Below are 13525 nucleotides of genomic sequence, written 5' to 3' on the forward strand. Positions count from 1 at the left end.
TTTCCCTCCGGCTTCATTCAGACCGCCTTTCGCTCTGTCCGTCTGTCTCTATCTGCGTTGTCGGCGTTTTTGTGGATCTTTCTATCTCTGATTAAAATCGATATGAATCTATTCCTCGCGGTGATAGAGGAATGACACTAATTCCACCCTAATCCTTTTATCCACCGCCACAGAAATCTTTCACTAAGCTACAAACAGTTGCACACACATCCATCAGTAATCAGGATTTTCTCAGCGGGACAATGAAAAAACCGGCACCTGGTGTAATTTTATGGATTATATAAGGTATGCACACACCTCCACATTGTGTGTGTGTGTGTGTGTGTGTGTGTGTGTGTGTGTGTGTGTGTGTGTGTGTGTGTGTGTGTGTGTGTGGTGTGTGTGTGTGTGTGTGTGTGTGTGTGTGGTGTGTGTGTGTGTGTGTGTGTGTGTGTGTGTGTGTGTGTGTGTGTGTGTGTGTGTGTGTGTGTGTGTGTGTGTGTAGAGGTTATTTATGCAGGAAAATCGGCCCAGATTTAATCTCAACTGGAGTGAAGCGAGCTGCATCTAATCCAGCCTCACCACTTCCTCAATTTACACCTCTGGAAGATATAACAATAACACACACACATACCATGTATACATCACCTCAGGGGACATTACATTGACCCACATGCATTTCCTGGAGACTTATCCTAACCTTAACCATAACCAACACATGCCTAACCCTAACCCTAACCCTAACCAAGTCTTCACCCTAAAATGAATGATTCCCCTCATGGGGACCTCCAATTTGTCCCCATAAGGGAGGCGAGTCCCCACACGTGACTATGTAAACAGATTTAGGTCCCCACAAGTATAGTAATGCTAGGCCACACACACACATGCACACACACACACACACACACACACACACTTGCAAAGTCGAACACACCAATGCAAATGTAGGTGTTTAACGTGGTTTTTGGCATTGAGGAATTAAATCCCTTGCAGTTTAAACTGTTGCACCATCAGGGCTGTTGAATATTTGTGATACATTTTTGCTTATTTTACAACGTTATGATCACAAGGCACCCAAAACGCGATGTGTTCAAGATCAATACAAACTACGAATATGTAATAACTTTAACTCAATACCACAGTGTAAGCATGGTGGGTCTGCCCTCTCTGGTTGAAACGGTGTAACTGCCAGCACACCCATCAGTGACATCACAGCGCCCTGAAGCACACATCTACATCACTGAGGTGAGAAGAGAAATGAAACAACTCAAGGCCAGCTAAAACAAAGACATTTAGATGGAGAATTGCTCTTGAAAAGTTGTTCCAGAAACCGTTTAGATTTACGAGTTAATTACCTACTTGAAACACTTCCAGGAAAGGAAGTTGACTTAATCGGAATTATGATTGAATCTATTGCTCCATAGTTACCAAAGTAAATATGAAACTTATTATTCACATATCTTCCCAATAATCGGATCGAAATCAGGAGTAAATTAACTCTGCTCTGTCTTATAAAACAGCTGTTTAATATGTAATGCTTTAATCATTGGTTAGCTGCTTGAATACCTAATGTTGGTAAGAGGAAACACAACTATATTAAACCACAAGTTTAATCTTAAATTATAGAGCATTTTCACTTGTTCTTTAGTAAATAATCACAACATTGTGCAGCATATTGTAAAGTGTGTTTTCTTTTATGACCAGTAAAGTATTCCTTTAATTGTAGAAGTGTCATAGAACAACAATTATTTTTGATTTGATTTAAGAAGACATAAAATATAAAGAATATAGGTTAATCTAGATGAAACATTTATGGGATTTATTGTTATATTCTGTATATTTCTTACCAAATTCACATGTAATTATTTCCCAACTAATGTCAGCTCTGCCTGGTTGTTTCATCAGGCCTTGTTCTGGTTGGTCCATTGATTTCTTAAATGTATGCACTGCAGAACCACAGTGAAAACAATCGTTATGTTTGTGCGTTTGATTGTTAAGAATGCAGCGCCACTATTACCGTCTTATCAGAGATTGTCATAGTTATGCGTTAAGAGATAAGAGGGTAAAGTCCCTCCCTCTGTCTGATACTTACTGTAACTCCCAACACAGAGGTCGGACTGGTTTGACTCATGTCCCAGGTATGAGTAACTTCCCTGTTAATTTCCCAGATGATATTACTCATCTGCAGCTGGGATTGTTTCACTTTTCATGTGCCAAATGATGACAACATAAGTAAGATGATCAAAATCCAAAATCTGATCTCCTGATGTTAGAGTTATGGTGTCAGCATTGATGGCCGTTTGTCATACAGATACAGCACATAGCACATGGTCAACAGCATGCACTAAAACTGCTCTGCTCTTTGAAAGCAAACCCCACTGACATTTGATGGAGCTGCCGCGCAAACCCTGACCTCTATAGAGGGGTTGTGTGTGTGTGTGTGTGTGTGTGTGTGTGTGTTTGCCAATCAGAACCAAACTCCACCCATTCAGAGGGTGTGTGTGTGACGAGCAACCTCCCTGCGTAGAGGTGATGTGTGTAGGAGAGTGTGTGTGTGCTGCCTATTCTCTAAATAACCTGTTGATCCAGTCAGAGTAAAACTCAGTCAGCCTGAGGGAGCAACAGGCTCAGATCCTCTTCCTAATTTTTTTTCATCTGAAGCGGAGCTGCTGCTGAGTCACTGTAAGTGTTTTTTCAGCTTTCACTCACATTTCCCGGCACGTCACTGACAGATGGTACTGATTTTAGTCCTGTAGAAACTCTGGGAGATATATCAGGTCTACACAAAGTTGGCTTTTGCAGACTTCAGGAGAGGTTTTACTGAGGATATCCAGGAGCTCCTGTAAGTTATTGCTTTCCATTTATTCAATATATACAATGCTATTTTAGGAAAACTACTTTTATTAAAGAAAGATACCAAGTAAGGGAGCAGTTTAAGGTCAAGAAGAACTCATTATGTCGGAGTCAGCAGCTAAAATAAGGTTATTCACAACGTTTTTAGATGCAGTTTTAAGTGATGATGAAGCTCTGAAGATGCAAAGAAAATATTGAGCTGGTTAGCCACACACTTTAATAAGTGGAGCTTTGATGAAAATGCTTCAAGAGCAGCTGAACTGTTGTGTTGGTTAGAGAAAGTGAGTTTAAGTTAATAACTTTATTATGATATCCTTTAAGCTTGCAGCATTTATTCTCTTATCTCTGTTATTGAGAATGTTCTTTTAAGTTTTTTTATAAATATATCAAATATGTTGTACATTTTAAATGCATGTTGATGAAATGCAGCGTCGTTCAAAGTCATGTGGGGTGGAAAGCAGAACTAGTTTAAGGACTAAAACGTGTTAGTGTTATTCTCACCGCCTTATTAACTAATACACTTGTTTTTAATACAGAATAAGAGGTTAAATAGAGTTACTGTGTCACTGCAAAGTGTGTATTGACTCATTTCATGATTTATTCCACTTTGTTCTATATATTGGTCTCTGCATGCTGCATTGATTTTTATAGTAATATCAATCACAGAGAGTTTAGATAACAGCACCAGGGATCAAAGAGCTATCATTAATGTATTAATAATTAATCAGTGTTATTAATAGAGAATACTGTGTTACTGCTGATTTAGAGGCAGCAGATTGAACATTGATTTTAAGATAAGCTGTGAGTGCACCGAGGTGTTTTAATAATGTCTAATACAAATATCAATAATAGCGACAGAGAAGATTTTAAGGTATGACTAGATGTATGGGAGGAGGCACCAGTTCATTGACTTGGTGTTTTAAAACAAATGTGATTTATCCATTTTAATGTAAGGTTTGAAAAACTGGCATTAATGAGGTAAAACTTAGTTATTTAGAGTTATACTTAGTGTCTAATTGTGTTATAAATTCAGAAGAATGTATTTCACAGAGGCAGATTTGATTCTATTCTTCTGCACTTCACTTTTTGCTGTATGCACTTAAATGTTAAGCACATAGAACAACGAGATGTCCTCTGGGAGGTAAACATGCCTCGCTTCACCTCATTCGACCCTGAAAAGTCAAATGATGTTGGCGTCAAAGTCATGAAATGTATTGATATCTGTGTTTTCGTGCACTTTTGCATCGATACTCTTAACTGAAACGTTCTGCATTCCAAAGGTGTAGTCTTTGTGTTCAGAAGGGGCAAAGGTTATCTGTCAACTCTTTGAGAAAAATGGGCTAACACGTTTTGTTGAAGGACATAAGCAACAAAGCAAAACACACTTCTCCTTTAGCGCTGCCATGCTCAGCCGTTGCTACACATTGACTCTGTTACTAAGAGGAAATATTTGAATAAAATCCAAGTGCTGCCCTTCTTCTACAGCCAACGGAAAAGCAATGAAGACTTAAGCAGAAATAATGTTCTGCTCCTGTAGTGTGCATCCCTTAAAGAGAGTATTGTGCCCAGCTGTAATGCTGGAAGGATCCAAGGTAAACACATTCCTGAATCTGTCAGCGGCTGCACGCCTGGCTCGCCTCCAGCCAACGAACATCACACTTCATCCCGAAACCTATTCTCTCAGTCTCAAACAGTAGTAACCTGCCTTATCTATGAGGACTGATTGACATCTTTATTAGAGGTCACGCAGGTCCCATTTCAATGAATGAGTTCATCCGTTTGTTTTGGAAAGTTAAGATAAGAATGTATTGTGCTCTCGAACCACGCGAAAGATGTGGAGGATAAGATATACCAGATACTGTAGGTGTGACGGAGATAAAAAGAAAAAGGCTTACAGGTTTAACGAGTGCTTCACCTGCAAATCTCATTGTTATTCTTTGGTGATGAAAAGGGAGTTTTGAGAGGGAAGGCAGAGGATCAAACCTGAATACTCCTCTGCACATGTTCTGTCACGTTCACACAGTGTGTCTCCCTGTGTCCATCTGGAATGTGCCTCTAATTATGCTCCTCTCTTCCTTTTTCCTTGTGTGTGTGTGTGTGTGTGTGTGTGTGTGTGTGTGTGTGTGTGTGTGTGTGTGTGTGTGTGTGTGTGTGTGTGTGTGTGTGATGCCAAACCACCCAGAGAGATCCAAGGAAAAAACAGGACAAACAAAACATCGCTTGCATCGCCACAGAAAAAGGAAGCATGGATTGAAAGCTGTCTGCAAGTTCTGTGTCTTACGTAGCTGAAGGGAAATCATGTCAGCCACACACACCTGGGCCTGTTTCCTCCTCTGTCTCAGCTTTGCCTCTCCGGACAAAACCCCAGGTAGGAGACAAACGCCTCTTTGTCCAGCGGTTTCTGTAAGCAGGGTTCACAGGCATTAAACAGGTCATTTTACAAAACCTGATACTCACGTTTGTAGAAGAAAATGCAAAAAATCTCTACCTAAAAGTTGTCTGAAAACTGTCCTAAATGACGCAAACTTTTTCCCGACATGAAATCGGGTGGTGGAACAATATACTTCCATCCTGAGTTAATACCTGACGCCAGGTCAGGTATTAACTCAGGATGGAAGTATATTGTCCACCACAGAAAGCGGAACAGCAGTGTAACAGCTGGGATTCAAGGAAAAGCCTGTCTGGTCTTGGTTTTATAGATCTGCTTCACTGCTGAGACATGGAACATAAGGGGGGGGGGGGGGAGGAGGGAAAGATAGACACTTAATGGGGATACAGACTGAAGAAGAACTTGGAACAATTCAGAACATCTGGATCCCTGCAATCTATCTTTATCTTCTACTTCAGTGCCTGTATTTGTGAACATATGTAGCATACGTTTCTAGATTCTGCAGCTATCATCCGTCTCTCATTAAATGTTTCTTTGATACTTTAGATCTGGAAATGCTTGCACAAGAAGGTCAAGAGAAAGACGTGCATATGCATTTTGATACATTTCTCTATCACTAATTACTAAAATATCAATGAGTCATTTGGTTAGGAGAAGGATGCCTTTATCAGCTTTTGTACCTGTAATGTCTTTTGAAGCTGTTTGCTAGCTGTTAGCGCTGAAAGGGTTCACAGAGAGAGAGGGCTGCAAAGTTATCAAGATTGTGCTATCACTGTAATCTCATTTAAAACTATTCCTCTGCTTGATTATCATTTAAATACATAACTAAATTGGATAATGTTTATTCTATTAAATAACGGCGCATTTGAAGTGAGTGTGTCCCATTTCTTTTGGCTATCTTTAAGTATTTCCCGGTTTGCTCGTCGGATTGTTTAAAAGACTTTCCGCAAGGACACAGAATGTCACGTTACCGAGTGACAGGATCTGACTGTCACCTGGCAGGTAAACCGGTGGCTGCTTTGGAGCATCTTGCAGGTGGGAGAGACATTACAAAGCCTTGAGACATGAGGGAAACAGCTGTGAGCATGAGCTGGATGACGTCAAGTCATAACACGGTAGAAGAATGAGGCGTGGAAGGTGCTGAAAGAAGCACTCAGGCAATAAAGTAACAATTAATCAGCCAGTTATTCATCAGCTGTCACGCCAGTAGCTGCCATGCTCTCAACATGTGGCGTACAATACAAACACCAACAATACGGCACTATACCAACAATCTGGTGCCAGTTTTGGCTTTAAGCGTCTTCAAACTCTCGTCCTGAAAAGACCTGTCAGGGACACGAGCGTGGGAATTCGATTTTCAACAGGAATAATCTTGGGTGTTGGTAATAGGCCTAGGTGTTATGTAATCTGACAGCTGGTAAAAAGTGCACTCTAGTCATGAAAGTATGGTGGGACAGGTGGGTCATTCCATGTCAAATAAAATGGAGGTCAATCACACGCTGGATTATTAGAAGATATTTGTAATACCGGTGATTTATTGTTTTCTGTTAATCATGAGTCACTGCACACCTCCGCCCTGGATGTGTGGCAATAAAGGAAAGCCGGGGGTGAATAATTAATGTCACACATCATTATCCCTGTGTGCCATTTTAAAACCACAGAGAGATTAACGACATGAACCGTCACTTTCGTTCTGTGTGTTTTTTTGTTTGGCCTTCTGTATTCCCATTTAAACGTTTTCTTTCATCAGCATCCTAAATGTTACTTAACTACAATATTGATATACTCTGTGCTACTTCTCCTTCTACTATACCATATATCTGAGGCCAATACTGTACTTCACAGCCTTTATCTTGTACAAATATAGTTATGCCAACTTTCTTTTAATATTACCTTATGATATTCGTATATATTCTAGTACAGCCTAATTCTATAGAAATACCCGGTATACAAAGTCTCAGAAAATGTGATTTCCGCTTCCTCTTTTTGTATGTGTGGTGAGAATTATGCGTGCTAAAGGGGGATTTTGGTTTGGGTTGTATGAGCTGTGAGATGTTTTTCATGTAAACTATGATAACAGAGGTTAATTCCTTGAGTTGTAAGCAGAAGGAAATATCTCCACAACGCACAACATGTTTATCAGAGGGGTCAGGGTGATATCAGGGGCTGGGAAATGTATATAGGCCATAATGGACTTTCACTGTAAACAATTTCTTGTAAAAGGGGCCCAGCATGGTCTTTATCAGTACTGTTTGACATTCTCCTCACTCATATAAGAACAAGAATTCAGGGGTGGGATAAGGAAGATAATGTACTTTTGTAAAAGTAGAAGTACCAGAGTATTACAAAAGTACAGCACTTGAAAAAATGTACTTATTATGAATTTGAACTGAGACACACCTTAACTCACCTCGTCTTGTTTCAGATATCATAGTCACGTGCTCGGTGTCTGGAGAGTGCGTGCTTCCCTGCAGCTTCCCGCCGGGCAGCGAGGAGACCATTGAGTGGTTCAAACAGGAAGTGGTGGTCTACAAGTTTGAACGTGAAGAAAAAGATGACAACGACAGCAGCGAGGAGGAGCACTTTAAGCACGAACAGTTCGCGGGCCGTGCGACCATCTTCCCTCACCTGGTGGCGCGCGGTAACGCCACGCTCATCATCAGGAGGAGTGGCCTCAAGGACCGAGGCACGTACAGGTGTCACGTGCACACCTCCAAGAGCGAACACAACGCGAAGGTCATCGTGAAGGTGGAAGGTGAGTTAAAATAGGATGCATAAAACATTCACACCAAACATAGCAGTCTGACACAACAGGAATGTGCAATAATCCGCTTACATTTTAGATATTGGGTATTTAGACATTGGGTATCGTATAAGTGTCTTTTCCCGGTACTTTAATTGCGAAGTACCAAATCAACTATATTCCCGTCAGCATCAGTTACTTTGTGTTCATTAGACAATCAGGGTTGGGTTGTAACGGAATACATGTAACGGCGTTACGTAATCAGAATACAAAAATCAAGTAACTGTATTCAGCTCGCGTTACATTTGAAAAACGAGTAATCTGATTACAGTTACTTTCGTAAACCTGAAGTGAATACATTTTGGATTACTTATTGGAATTATTGGTGGAAAGATTTCCTCACAACATGTAATATTCATTACTAAAGGTACAGCCGAATCATCACAGCCCACAAAACCTATTACCGCCGCAGATGGACCAAAAAAGCGTTTGAAAAAAAATCGCGGGTCCGCTCAGTGAAACGATAACAACGAAACATGGAGGAACACAAGTCTGCGTTTAAATCGCGTGTGTGTGGTTAAAACACATCAGCCTGCGGTCGCTCTTTCTTTAGCCTTACTAATGATTATTTCTGAAGGTAAACACAGCGAAGGCGGTGCGTGAAAGGCACTGCGTGCTCGTCTTCTCAGAGGCTGAGTTAACCCTCCCGCGGCCTCCTGGTGCTGCAGAGATTTCATGAAGTGAAGGAGGTGTTCCTTCTATAAAACAGCTGTGGGCAGCAGATACTGTGAGAGTCACGGACATGAATTCATAGATCAAGACAGACTGGTGCACACACTCTCCTGTTTTGCCGATCCGGTGCTTAAACAAATATAGCTCTACACCCCTGGCCGTAATGTCCTTAAAATGAAGTCCGAGTTTGACATTTTAATTCATGTCCTGCCAACACTGGCAGGACAGAAGGCGACACGCTCGTTCTAAGCCGTGTCCCTCACTCCTCACATCCCAAGCTGCATCCCCAAAAAGTTAATTATGTTGTTACATCGTTTCAGATGTTATGTTTCAGTTGTGCTCTTGATAAGCCATTAAAACAGTAAAAACACATTCCTTTTGCTTTTTGTGTCTCCTGTTCACCAACACATCCATCTGTGATGGAAAAAGAAAGTAATCCAAAAGTAATCTAAAAGTAATCTGATTACGTTACTTTTTTAAGACACGTAACTGTAACTGTATTCGGATTACTTTCAGAGCCATGTAATCAGTAATCAGTAACTGATTACATTTACAAAGTAACCCTCCCAACCCTGTAGACAATATTAGCATTCTAACATGCTAAACTAAAATGGTGAATTTAAGCGTTGTTGTGACAGAGTCATTCTTTGGTGGGGGCTCTAAGGCCCCCCTCTGCCTCCGCGTGTCCTTTTGTGAATGGGTCAGATTAACAGAGGAAGAATTCACAGCAACCATTGGTAAGGTTATAACAAATATGCTGATTTAATGGTAAAAGATACAAATACAATATCATCACGAAGTAATCCGGAATACCCCGGCCCTGTCCTCCCGCTGGGAACTCTTACTTACTCGTCTTGGCAGCTGGAGGAAAGAGAACGGACACCAGGACTCAACAGGCTTTCATGCCAGAAAACAAACAGGAGGAGTTGGGTCAGCTGGTCATCTTTTCAGGTCATCTCATTGGGAGATGCAAAATATGCTGTGTCACAGCGAATCAGCCGTGCCAGCAGAGAACCTGAAAACAGTCTCAGTTTGAAGCAAACACATCTGGTATTTCAGCAGGTTTCACACACACTCATTTCCCTTCTTTTACCATTTAAGGTAACACAGACACATTGGGTGTCCTGCACGGACCCTTCATAACATATACAGAGAACGCACACTAATTTCAGAGATCTGAGCTATCTTCAAATAAGGGCATTCCCCTGCTCACCTTTTACTTTAAATAATGGTTTTACTCATAATTCCAACTCCCTATTATTATTGATACAAAGTAATTAAACACACACATATATTTTAGACATGTATGTTCTAGCTACTTGGCATTCTGTGTTTAGATAAGAATGTGTCCTCTCCCCACATCCCCAGTCATGCCAACCTGCTCCTTTATTTCACATAAGTAATTTAAACGCATTTAAGCCAACTACTCACAAAGTTGTGGCAATTTAATACTCACAACATGAAAGAATCAAACAGAAAGAAATCAATAAAAACACAAGCATCAGTATCATTGAGCAGTTATGATACAGCCAGATGGCTACTGCAACACACACACACATCCTACTCTGCTGCCTATAGCATATGTCTATATGGGTATTTCCTCTCTGTCTCCTTCTCCTGACAGGGAAGTTTTCACTTCTCTCTTTCCAGCTTCTTGTTCATATAAACTGCTACTATTAAATACAAAGTAATTAAGTACACACATGAATATATAAAAACACACTTCTTATATATCAGGGGACATTACAATGAATATACCAAAAATTACACTGTATTAAACTTCCTTCTATAATATATTAATTTAATTATCTTCAGCGTTTACCTAAAGACTCCCAAAGGCGCCTGCATGGCTGTAGTCCTGTTCTATAATTCCTGCTTTTATTCGGAATTCCAAGTGTATAATTTCTTCAAAATTACTTTAATTATTTCTGCGCACAGATGTCAGTGCCAGTATTTGTTTACTACCAAACTCTATAGAGCCTCTGTAATGATGAGTTGGACGTTAGGGTACTCTTGAGGTTTTAAAAACAGTATTTCCAATGTTTGTAAGAACTGTTAGTGGAAGTATTGTGTTAACAGAGCTCAAATGTTATCTGCGTGAGGATGATGTCAGGCTATATTGGGCCTTGGCATTTAGACTCTATTATGGGGCTGCGGGGAAACATTTCAGCATGCTGTGAGTGCCTTTGTGTGTGTGTATAGCACCCATCAGAGGACTGTCTCTGGAGCTGTCCAGGCTCAGCGGCTATGAGGAGATGAAGTGCAGCGTTCGTGATGTCTACCCTCCTCCTCGTGTATCCTGGGCGACAGAACCCCCCACTTTCGAGGACCTCCGACCGGTCACACGCATGAGGGCCGACAAACAGGGGCTGTACACGGTCGACAGCCGCCTCAAGAGGCTGAATGGACAACCCAACCTCATCTACATCTGTAAAGTCACAACTTCCTATGGGGGGCCATCCTGGACCGCCTCACTCAGGGAAAGGGGTACAAATATGTTCTAATTTAGGGTTTAATGTGTTAATGGATGTCCCCGACACAACTCAGGGCGAAAAAAATACTAATTTGCACATTTGTTCTCCAAGGAAATTAGTTAATATTCAAGAGTTATTCAAGAAATGAACATAAATGAATATTTGTCTTTTGCTCTCTGTTAGAAATAAGAGGAACTGAAGGGAGGGACCTGACCATCCCCTGCCACGCCCCTCCTTCCCTGAACAAGCCCTTCCTCCACTGGAGCTTCACCAACGGAGAGGACACCTCCCTCATCCTCACCTACGACAGCCAGTCGGGGAACAGCGTCTACCTGCAGCCCTGGGACAGCCACGTGGAGCTGGACGGGTACGCTGTGCCGTTTGGAGACGGGTCCCTGAGACTGATGGACCCCAAACACCTGCAGCACATGGGCAGCTACACCTGTGTGTTCTCCATGCCGTACATCACACACACCGAGCGCACTGAAGTCGCCATCGACAACTATGATGGTGAGGACACACACAGTTGTAACCAAACTCTGTAATTTATAACAGACAGGAGGAAATCGTGCATAATGTGGGGACTACTTTCAGGGGCGGATTAATCCATATGTTGTGCTCCAGTAAGTTATCACTCTGATTTATAGGATATAATTTACCAGACTTATCATTTTAAGGAATAAACTGTTGGTTCGGTTTCCTATTTCATTTTCCTTGCATGAATCCAGTCCAGGTTCAGGATTTATTCAGTATAGGAAGGGTTTTTGATTCAGGTGAACCACCTCTTGAATTAAGTAAAAGCAAATCAGATAAATCAGAAAATAATTTAAAAGAGCTCGTCCACCTACAGTATATGCATGCAACAATGCTTCATGTTCATGCATGTATCACAGCACTTTATTTATAAATGTTTGAATCCGTATTTGTCACCTGAGTGCAGTTGATCGGACGACTGCAGAAAAGCCCTCGTATTGGTGGATTGTCGGCCTGGTGGTTGCGTTGCTGGTTGTCGCTCTGGCCGGCATGCTGGCCTACCTGAAGGTGAAAGGTAAAGATGGACTTCAGTGCACACTCACACCAGTTTAACCAGATACAACTAATGAGCGTTTTCTAAGAATTTGCATTTGTTTCTGTGAAATAAAACGTAATAATTGTCATTGTTACAATCCTTGTGTCTCCAATCTGTTCTTAGGAGTTCTCTCAAAAAACAGAAAGGACCCTGAGGCTGTGACAGAGTTGCATTTAGTCAAAGGTCAGTCAAAACTATTTTAAAATATCACTTGCACCCAAACCAGACACTAGATGGAGCCAGAGAACAATTTAAGCTCAATGGTGCCATAATAGAGTTCTGTGTACAACTCATGATCTTTAACATATCCTCATTGGTATAAGTGGGGAGGAAATATGTAAAATGAAACATTGATCAGCTTAATGCAGTGGAATTAAAAAGCACCACAATACATCTACCTTCCAAAATTACCATACACTAAGGGTACCTGATCAACTCTAAAATAATCAAATTATGACGTTAGGATTTAATGCAGGACTGTTTCTAATATAACTATTTGATACAGTGGATCTATAATACAATTTAATAATATAATAGTAGTTAATATGATGGGTACTTCATATAAAAAATACCTAGGATAATTAGTTTAACTGTATTACCTTTGTTCCTTCCTTATCCTTAAACCTTTTCTCTCTTCTTTCAGACTTGTCAGCAGTGAACGAGAGCAGCCCTCTGACTGTCGGAGAAACCAACCCTCAGCCTCCCCCACGCGCTCTCAGCTAACCTGAGAACCAACAGAAACAACATGGAGCATCACCTAAAGCTAATGCTAACAGATCAAACACGCACACCGCTACACACTGCTGAGGAACTTTAGCTTCTTTGAGTTTCAATAAGAGCTTTGGACAGAAAAAACACTATATGTATATTTGAATTTGAGTGTACATGCTGAGATGTATAGGAACTGCAAAACAAAATGCTTTTAGTGTCTTCAGGGAGGGTTTGTGACTCCTGACAGTAAAGGCCCTGACACACCAAGCAGTCACCAGAGGACTCGCCGACGCCGACGTCGGCTGTTGCGTCGCGGTGTTCTCCTGCGTCTTGGCCATGTGTCGCACGGGAACACACCGCAAAGACTTCAGTGCGTGAGTGGCAATAACTCTCCTTACCAGCAGGCGGCGGTAGTATGTGTATTCGTCATTAAAAATAGGCAACAACCGGAAGACAGAGAAGAAGAACAGACTGCGTGATATAAACAACAACAAATAGCGTGTGCAAACTGCAGCCTGGTTATGATCCACTGCTGTCTGCCCGTCTTTGGTGCGCCACAACTACCCGAAGGGGCA

The 13525-nt window shown here is 41.3% G+C and overlaps 1 long non-coding RNA gene across 1 annotated transcript; it reads right to left on the minus strand.

The window, feature by feature from the left end:
* Positions 1-9434: 9434 nt before the first annotated feature.
* Positions 9435-12207, minus strand: LOC117542835. The gene is made up of 2 exons (XR_004568494.1): positions 12101-12207; positions 9435-9711 (listed from the first exon to the last, which is right to left on the minus strand). It is a non-coding gene; the product is annotated as an uncharacterized LOC117542835 (long non-coding RNA).
* Positions 12208-13525: the final 1318 nt, after the last annotated feature.

Source organism: Gymnodraco acuticeps, unplaced genomic scaffold (genome assembly GCF_902827175.1).
Source record: "Gymnodraco acuticeps unplaced genomic scaffold, fGymAcu1.1, whole genome shotgun sequence".
NCBI lineage: Eukaryota > Metazoa > Chordata > Actinopteri > Perciformes > Bathydraconidae > Gymnodraco > Gymnodraco acuticeps.